Genomic DNA, 9,424 nt, shown 5'->3' with positions numbered 1-9,424 from the left:
GGTTGATTTAAGGAATAGAAATGAAATATGTTTTAAAAGACATAAATACCCTTATAAAAATATGTGGCGGGGCGGTGGTGGTGGCGGCGGCGGCGGTGGTGGTGGTGGCGGCGGTAGTGGTGGTGATAGTGGTGGTGGCGGTGGTGGGGTGCTGGTGCTAGTGGTGACACGAAGGGGTTGATCGCAACCAACCGATGAATCGCAGCTCATCATAACGTTTGATCGCAACCAACCGGTGGACCGCAGCCCAAAAAGTGTATTTCTGATCGCAACCAGATTATGAACCGCAGCTCATGTATAAGTTTGATCGCAACCAAACAGTGGACCTCAGCCCTATATAATATTTATATACCTGACCGATCGCAACCGACCTGGTTAACAGCCGATGGTTCTCAACCCATCCAACTGCCCGTATAGCCAATTTGATCGCAACCAAATTGGGTTATCATGCACACATAACACATAGCAAGCACATGCAACCCACATTAGCACATTGGGAAGCGGGAGAAAACGTATAAATAAACTTATGCGTGGTCATCCACATACTAGGAATATTCCTAAGGGCTTCATACATCTTTCACCTAGGCCAACGGGATACCAATTCAACTAGCATGCAATACACAAGACTCTTTTATCCTACGAACGGTACCCAAAACATCAAACTAGACTCAGACATGACAAACGGGGTCCGTTGGGACACCTCGGGGGTCGGAGAAACATCAAACGGGGAAAACCACAATTCTCACATTGGGAATTTCCAGCGGGTGGCCGGCGGGTGGTCCGCGGCGAACTGCTGGGCAGCGGGTGCCCGGCGGGCAGTCGCCTGCCCGCCGGCTACCCGCTGCTGGCGACACCCTTAGGGGCAGCGGGTAGGTGGCGGGTTCCCCTACCCCCCACTGACTCTTTTGCAATACTTTGGTCCCGGGATGTTTCGTGTAACCCGAAACCATGTTTAGACACCTTTAAACACAAACGACGGCACCACGTAATCAAATAATGGGTCAAAACCAAGAATCACATCCTAACATGACTTCTAAACATAATCAACATCCGAACATGCAAAATCCCACCCAAAGATACCAAGAATGTCACAATACGAAACTCATGATTTAACCTAGGGCTCTAATCATATTTAAATCACAAGATCATAACTTTATCTTTAAAATCAAGAACATCAAGATTTATCAAGACAATACACAATTATCAAGATTCTCTTATAATCATCAAGATTATCAAGATCAACAGATAAGATCATCTCATCAATATCAAGATCATATCATAATCATCATAAAAGATTTATCAAGACACAAGCATAGAATTGTATATCAATGGAGCCAAAGAAGAAGACCATAGCAAGGAAAATCGGTTTTATTGAGACATGGGTTACCTCTTAGCCTTAATTAGAATCCTTGGCTATAAAGGTTCTTTCTCTAAGATCTCCTCTTCTTGATTTCTCCTACGTTTGGTGATAGGGGAATTGTTGGGGATTGTTGTGTGGTGGAATCTATTGTGGTGTGAATTCTAGGTGCCTCCTATGTCCATATATATATATATATTTAAGAGTCCTAATTAGGATCTGAATGGTATGGGTTTACTAATTCTATTTCTTATAGGACTAAGGGTTTGGTTTAGGGATTAGGGTCCATGGTCTATGGTGGACCTTAACTAATTAATTAAGGGAATTTAATTCTCTTTTAAGGGTAAGTAATTAAATAATTAGTTTGGGTTAGAGGCCGTAACACGGGGTGTTACACCCTCCCCCCCCCCTTTACAAGAGGCTTCGTCCCCGAAGCCGGTGCGTGGATCCATTCTTTCACCCCTGGACGTCACGTATTTTGGCCTCCTGATTAGGAAATGCGGCTCCGCGTGTCGTTTTGCTGGGGGTAGAGTGGAGTTTCGTGAGGTGGTGTTTGGAAAGTTTGGGTCTACCTTGGTTTCCTGCTCCCGAGCTAGATGCCCCGCGTGTGTCCAACATGGTCTCGATTGCTGCCACTCTCCGATCTAATGCGTGCATTGCGTGGATTAGGGACGAGAACCCTTCGTCCATGATTTGGTTTTGCCGGGTGAGTTGCGCGAGGATTCGTTCATTGACGGTTCTTTCATCTTGGCCTCCCGGATTCCCTCTCTCTTGTGCGGGTGCAGGTGGGTTAGGCTCGCTATCTTCCTCCTGTTCCTATTGTTCTTCTTGTTCCCCACATTCTTGCATTTCCCGCCTTAGTTTCTTGTTGGAGATTTCTAACTGATCAACCAACTCTCGCCGATATGGTAGATGTCGTTGCGGCGGAGGTTCTGGGTATTGAAAATCATCCCGCTTACGGCTTTGATTTTCGTGTGGCTTAGGTTTACCCCTTTCTTTTCCATGATCCAACTTAGGATCATCCCGTAGGGTATACTAAGCCGGTTGCTAGACTTGCAAAATTCCATGTGCTTTAGCATAAGGGCGGGTAGATTGAACTTGACTTTGTGTTTCAGAAAATAGGCAAAGGTGCACTCTAAGCTCCCCACGTCCTTGCTCTTGTTGTTCGTGGGCAACAAGCTGTCAGTTATAATCATGACTAGCAACTTCTGTTTGGCGGTTAGCCATTTCCTGTTTGGCCGGGTGGCCGAGGTGAAGCCTTCTTCCTTTCCTAGTAGGTACCCAAGTTAATCCTTGTATCCCGTACCTTGGGTACCGATCCATGCCTTCCGGTCGTAGTCTGACACACCCGTGGTGATCAGTTTCAGGAGTTTGGCCAAGCGGCCTTCGGAGAGCACTATTTCTTTGCGCCGGACCTTGGTGGTGATTTCCAACTTGTCACCCCTTTGACGGCTACCAAGTGGCGATAGAATTTTTTCACCAACTCGGGGTACGTATCTCCTTTGATTGTGAGATAGGCATCCAAAAGCCCTTGGAAATTAAGCATATCGACCAACTCCGGAGAGAATTGGTCGGGTTCGAGGGCTTTACCTCTGATCACCGTGTAGTCGGCGTTGTTCCACTCCGGGGTTCGGATACCAACAGGCTTCTTCGGCATTGCGAGACTTCCCAAAGTGGTGTTTTTCCGGCGAGGCTCCGATGGAACTTTCGGCGGGATTTTCGGAGGCGAGGCAGCAGCGCGGTTTGGTTTTGGCGGTGATTCGGAGCTGACAGCGAGGGAGCAGTGGCCTAGGCGGAGCCGGAGGCCATGTTGGCTGTGGGGGATGGCCAGGAGAGCAGAGGGCGTCGTGTGGCAGTGGGCGAGCGACGGGCGGCTTCCGGGGCAGTGACAGCGGCGTGTGGGCGGCGTCGTCGGCTGATCGTGGTGGCGGGCCGTCGGTGGGAGCGGAGTGGCTAGCGTCGGATGGTTGATGGTCGTGTGGCGGTATGATGCGGTGGTGAGGGAGGTGTCGGCGGTTTGTGGAGGGGAAGAGAGAGAGAGAAAATGTGTGGTAGGAGGAAGAAGAGTGTTTTTGATTTGGGGCTTTTGTGGGTTTTAGGGATTTAGAGAGGTTTAAAAAGGGAGTGTTCCCTTGAGGTTTTAAGAAACACTTATAGCTTAGTGGGTAAGGCTTTGGTCTTGTAAGTGAGAGGTCCAAAGTTCTATTCCTATTAGTAGTATTAGTTTTCTTTGTCGTGCATCCTTTGGATCTTTTTTTATCTTCCTTTTGACCCAAAGTGGTAAGAGGTTTGACCGGTCCTCCTTGTTGAACTTTTGCCTCCAGTGTGTGTTGATTTTGCGACTCTTGGGTTCATGGGGAATATTTTAGTCCCTTTTTTTTCATGCTAATTTAATTGACTTTGTCCTTTATTCAAAATAATTTCTAAGTAACTAAACTAAACATGTGGTTTTACTACGAGGGTGGTTTACAGGGGTTCACTGATCATCCTAAGCAGAATTCTTCTCCCTGGTTTTCTTCCGATTGATTTGCGGGGCCCTCGTCTCCTGGGGCCACATTTTCTTCGTCGAAGTTGCCCTCGTTTTCAAGATCGGCCTGTGTGCGGCTCATGACGAATACTTTTCCGGGAACACCATAATTCCCTTGATTGTTTGCGCCCCCGTGTTGGCCCATGATTGTAGGGCGCGAGTTTGGGGGTTGAGTGCATTGGAAGGACTTGTGTCCTTCTCTCCCATAGTTGAAGCATCGACAGGGGTTCCCCAGGCAGTCCTTGCCTCTATGGTCCTTGTTGCATCTTTGGCAAAGGAAGGGCCTCGCATTAGTTTCGTTGTTCCTCAGGGGTGGCCCTTGGCCAGCTGGGTTGCTTGGCCTTGTGTTAGTGTCGTTTCTCGTCCTTTTTACAGGTGGTGCCCCTCCTCCCGTGTTCCTTTTTCGAATTTGTTTCTGGACTCCTCGTTGTAGTAGTTGGATTCGATAGAGGTTGGCAGCACTGGTGTAAGCTTCGTTGAGGGTTCGGGGTCCGCTCACGATAAAAGCTTTTCGGGCTTCGAAATTGAGGCCCAACACAAACTTCTCTATCTTGGTTGTCTCTGTAGGGACCAATTCGGGTGTGAAACGGGCCAGTTCGAGGAACCGTTTGTGGTAGTCCATGACAGTGGCCATCCATTGTTTTAAGTGGAGGAATTCCTCGTACATGGTTGCCCTTACGTGTGCGGGATAGAACCATTCTCGTAGTCGTGTCTTTAGGCTTTACCAATTGAATCCTGGTTCTTGTTTGTAAGTGGGTCCCTCGTGGATCCACCAAAGGTCGGCCTCGTGTCCGAAGTAGAGTGAGGCCATTTCTACGCGGCGCTCCTCTAGGCATTCCACTAACCTGAGGATTTTGTCGAAGGTTCGAATCCATTCTTCGAGGATTTTGGGGTCCTCTTCCCCTGAGAAGATGGGTGGCCGATGGTTTGAGACTTGTCGAATGACATCAGAGTTCCCGTTTGGCGGTGGTGGTGGTCGGTTGTTGTTACGGAGGGCTAAGTCGCTCAATGTCTAGGCGACCTGAGTCAGTTGTTGTAGAGTCTGAGCAAGAGGATCGTGAGTGGTGGGTTCGGGGGTCCTTGATTGCCTTCTGTTTGGTGCCATGTCGATAGTCTACAGGGCCAATATTTATTGTAACGATGAGTTAGTGTGTTGCACCCTTACCTTGATGCGATAAGCGTCGGGGGAGTTCTTTAAATTAAGTGTAGAATAGAGTGAGGGAGAAGTTATGTAATGATAGGTAGGCTCACAATCTCACCGCGCGTCCTAAGATTCCTAAGTCCTATGTTCCTAAATACCTAGAGTACTAGCTTAATGTTCTGAAGTCTTGTCTTAAGAGTCTTATCCTAGGGTCAAACTTAGGCTCTGATACCAACTGTAACACCCTTAAAATTTAAAACTTTTGAATACTTACGATATAAAGGTAATATTATCATTAAATCCCAAAACAGAGCATACTAGTCATAAGTGTTTGGGGTGCTATGCTACACCTGAGCTGGAGAACTCAGATGCACAGGCTAAACTATCTAATTATCCTCAACAACATCATTACATCATTAAGTCACACAGACCGAATAGAAAACTAACTATCTAAGCCTCGGGTCCCCTAGCGTGCTCCGGAGCTAATCATCTGTGCCTGAAAGCCAAATATATCTGTTTAGCGAATAATGCTGGTAACCCACTCCAACACGTTAAAATACAATAGGTATATATTTATATATAGATATAGGAAAACCATTTTGAAGCCGGAAGATATATACTTAGGAGACTCTAGTTTTAAAATCGAGAATAGACTCAACAAGTAGGGACAGGCACATTCAACAGATATAATCATGCATATAAAGATAGTAGCATATATCCTAAGGTCACAAGATTATTTCACATCATTCATATCATTATTCAATCATTATCTCAACACATAAGCACACTTTGGTGGCGCCACAGGACCAATCGCATGCCCATACATGAGGGTCAGCGCATATAGCGCTAACACGGCCCCGCAGCACATTGCCTCGTACCGCAGCACGAAGGGGTTGATCGCAACCAACCGATGAACCGTAGCTCATCATAACGTTTGATTGCAACCAAACGGTGGACCGCAGTCCAAAAAGTGTATTTCTAATCACAACCAGATTATGAACCGCAGCTCATGTATAACGTTTGATCGCAACCAAACGGTGGACCTCAGCCCTATATAATATTTATATACCTGACCGATCGCAACCGGCCTGGTTAACAGCCGATGGTTCTCAACCCATCCAACCGCCCGTATAGCCAATTTGATCGCAACCAAATTGGGGTATCATGCACACATAACACATGGCAAGCACATGCAACCCACATTAGCACATTGGAAAGGGGGAGAAAACGTATAAATAAACTTATGCGTGGTCATCCACATACTAGGAATATTCCTAAGGGGTTCATACATCTTTCACCTAGGCCAACGGGATACCAATTCAACTAGCATGCAGTACACAAAACACTTTTATCCTACGAATGGTACCCGAAACATCAAACTAGACTCAGGCACAACAAACGGGGTCCGTTGGAACACCTTGGGGGTTGGGGAAACATCAAACGGGAAAAACCACCATCCCACATTGGGAATTTCCAGCTGGTGGCCCTCCACCCGCCAGCGGCGAACTGCTGGGCAGCAGGTGCCCGGCGGGTAGTCGCCTGCCCGCCGGCTACCCGCTGCCGGCGACACCCTTAGGAGCAGCGGGTAGGTGGCGGGTTCCCCTACCCCCACTGACTCTTTTGCAATATTTGGTCCCGGGATCTTTCGTGGAACCTGAAACCATGTTTAGACACCTTTAAACACAAACGACGACTCCATGTAATCAAATAATGGGTCAAAACCAAGAATCACATCCTAACATGACTTCTAAACATAATCAACATCCGAACATGCAAAATCCCACCCAAATATACCAAGAATGTCACAATACGAAATTCATGATTTAACCTAGGGCTCTAATCATATTTAAATCACAAGATCATAACTTTATCTTTAAAATCAAGAACATCAAGATTTATCAAGGACAACACACAATTATCAAGATTATCTTATAATCATCAAGATTATCAAGATCAACACATAAAATCATCTCATCAACATCAAGATCATATCATAATCATCATAAAAGATTTATCAAGACACAAGCATAGAATTGTATATCAATGGAGCCAAAGAAGAAGATCATAGCAAGGAAAATAGGTTTTGTTGAGACATTGGTTACCTCTTAGCCTTAATTAGAATCCTTGGTTATAAAGGTTCTTTCTCTAAGATCTCATCTTCTTGATTTCTCCTACGTTTGCTGATAGGGGAATTGTTGGGGATTGTTGTGTGGTGGAATCTATTGTGGTGTGAATTCTATGTGCCTCCTATGTCCATATATATATATATATATATATATATATATATATATATATATATATATATATATATATATATATATATATTTAAGAGTCCTAATTAGGATCTGAATGGTATGGGTTTACTAATTCTATTTCTTATAGGACTAAGGGTTTGGTTTAGGGATAAGGGTCCATGGTCCATGGTGGACCTTAACTAATTAATTAAGGGAATTTAATTCTCTTTTTAGGGTAAGTAATTAAATAATTAGTTTGGGTTAGAGGCCGTAACACGGGGTGTTACAGTGGCGGCGGCGACGACGATGGTGGCGGTGGTGGTGGCGGCTACGGTGATGGTGGTGGTGGTGATGTTGGTGGCGGTGGTGGCGGTGCTGGGGTGATAGTGGTGGCGGCGGCGGTGCGATGGTGGGGATAACAGTGGTGGCGATGGTGAAATAGGAAATAAGTTTAATTAGGGGGTAAAATAGGAAATAGAAACTTTAAGCTATTCCTGAGAATTTAGGAATAGCCTAATACCTGCCCCCCCCCCCCCCCCCCCCAGGAATATCTATTTCCCTTGCAGGGGGAATAGGTCATTCCTGGAAACAATGTTCCTAGTAATACAAGTGATTACCAAACAGAGGAATAAGCCTATTACTGGGAATGCTATGCCATTCCAGGCCTATTCCGTGAACCAAACAGCCCATAAGTGTTTTATCATCCCCACCTATTTTTTTTATGGGGTAATATTTGGAAGCTTCACACCCTACCCACGTGGAAATCTTTTCTATCGAGGCCCTCTCATCGATTCTCCCCAGAACTGATAATTTGATTAGGAGGAGGGTAAAAGTCTCATATTTATGCCCAGTTTGTGGTCTTGAGGAGGAGAACACTATGCATATTTTATGTTCTTGTGCATACGCTTGGCGTGGTTGGGATGCTTCTAGTTTTCCCATTCCCTCTTCTAATGGCTGTGAATATTTTTTGCAGTGGACAACTTCTTGGTTGGACTCAACTCTGACTGGTGCGGATGGAATTAAAGAGAAGATCTGTGGTATTTTACATGCAATATGGACAGCTAGGAGCCTAGGAATCATGCTGTTTGGGAGGGATTTTTGCCTTCTCCTGCCGCGTTGTGTCGTACCTTCCAGATGCAATGGGCATCATGGAGCCTCCTTGCCACGACCAGCTGCCTCTTCGCAACCCCAGCCATGCAGCAACCCGCTTAGCAGCCACCTCTTGGAGTACGATGCTACGTCGATGCTGGCTTTCAGGGAGCCAATCAGACAGCTACATACGGCTTCACTGTGTCTTCCTTGGATGGTGAGTTCCTAACAGCGGTTAACAACCCATCTTTACATTGCCACCATGACCCCTGTTAGCTAAAGCCATGGCGGTTCACAGGCCCTTTTATGGCTGAAGGACAATGGCTATTCATAAGTCACAGTTTTCTCGGATTGCTCGGTTTTATGTTCAAGTCTCAATCATGCACACTTCAATTGTTTCGATCTTATGTTGGTTTAGCTTTAAATTCTTGTCGTCAGTTAATTAGCTCTTTTTCATTTTGTCAGATTTTTTTTATTAGTAGAGATGCCAATCGGGCTGCTCATGCTTGAGCTAAACATGTAATTGCGATTTAGGTACACTATTTAGAGGGACTTCCCTCCCCCATTTTTGGACACTTCTTTGATCTAATATAATTCCCACTTTTGTGGTTTTCAAAAAAAAAAAAAAAAAAAAGAAAAACATTTACATATAAGAGAAAGTGTAATGCTTAATTACTTATTAGGAAAAATGTAATATTTTTTATGAAAAATGTTATACTTTTAAATCAAAATGAAAAATTTAGGGGTTAAAAAGTTACTTAGAGAAACTATAATACTTATGAAAAAAAAAGTGAATGATCTCATTGAAGTTTTTGCCTTATGTGAAATAACTCGAAAATGCAAATTATAACAATATCAAAACCGTAGGATATGTCAATCCTTTGTATTACATTGTAGTATTTGTTCAAACATACTTTCTCAACTTAATGAAGCACACAGAGTCAACAACGCCTCCACCGAGGCTCAATCTCATGACTTCCCACATAGAAGAAATCACTACATGCCATCTGAGCACAAGGTGCTTGGTCAAATTGCATAGTTTAAATCATAATATTATCCATTTAATTTGATGATAT

The sequence above is a fragment of the Ipomoea nil genome, unplaced genomic scaffold, assembly GCF_001879475.1.
Source record: "Ipomoea nil cultivar Tokyo-kokei standard unplaced genomic scaffold, Asagao_1.1 scaffold2280, whole genome shotgun sequence".
NCBI lineage: Eukaryota > Viridiplantae > Streptophyta > Magnoliopsida > Solanales > Convolvulaceae > Ipomoea > Ipomoea nil.
This window is presented reverse-complemented; position numbering follows the sequence as displayed.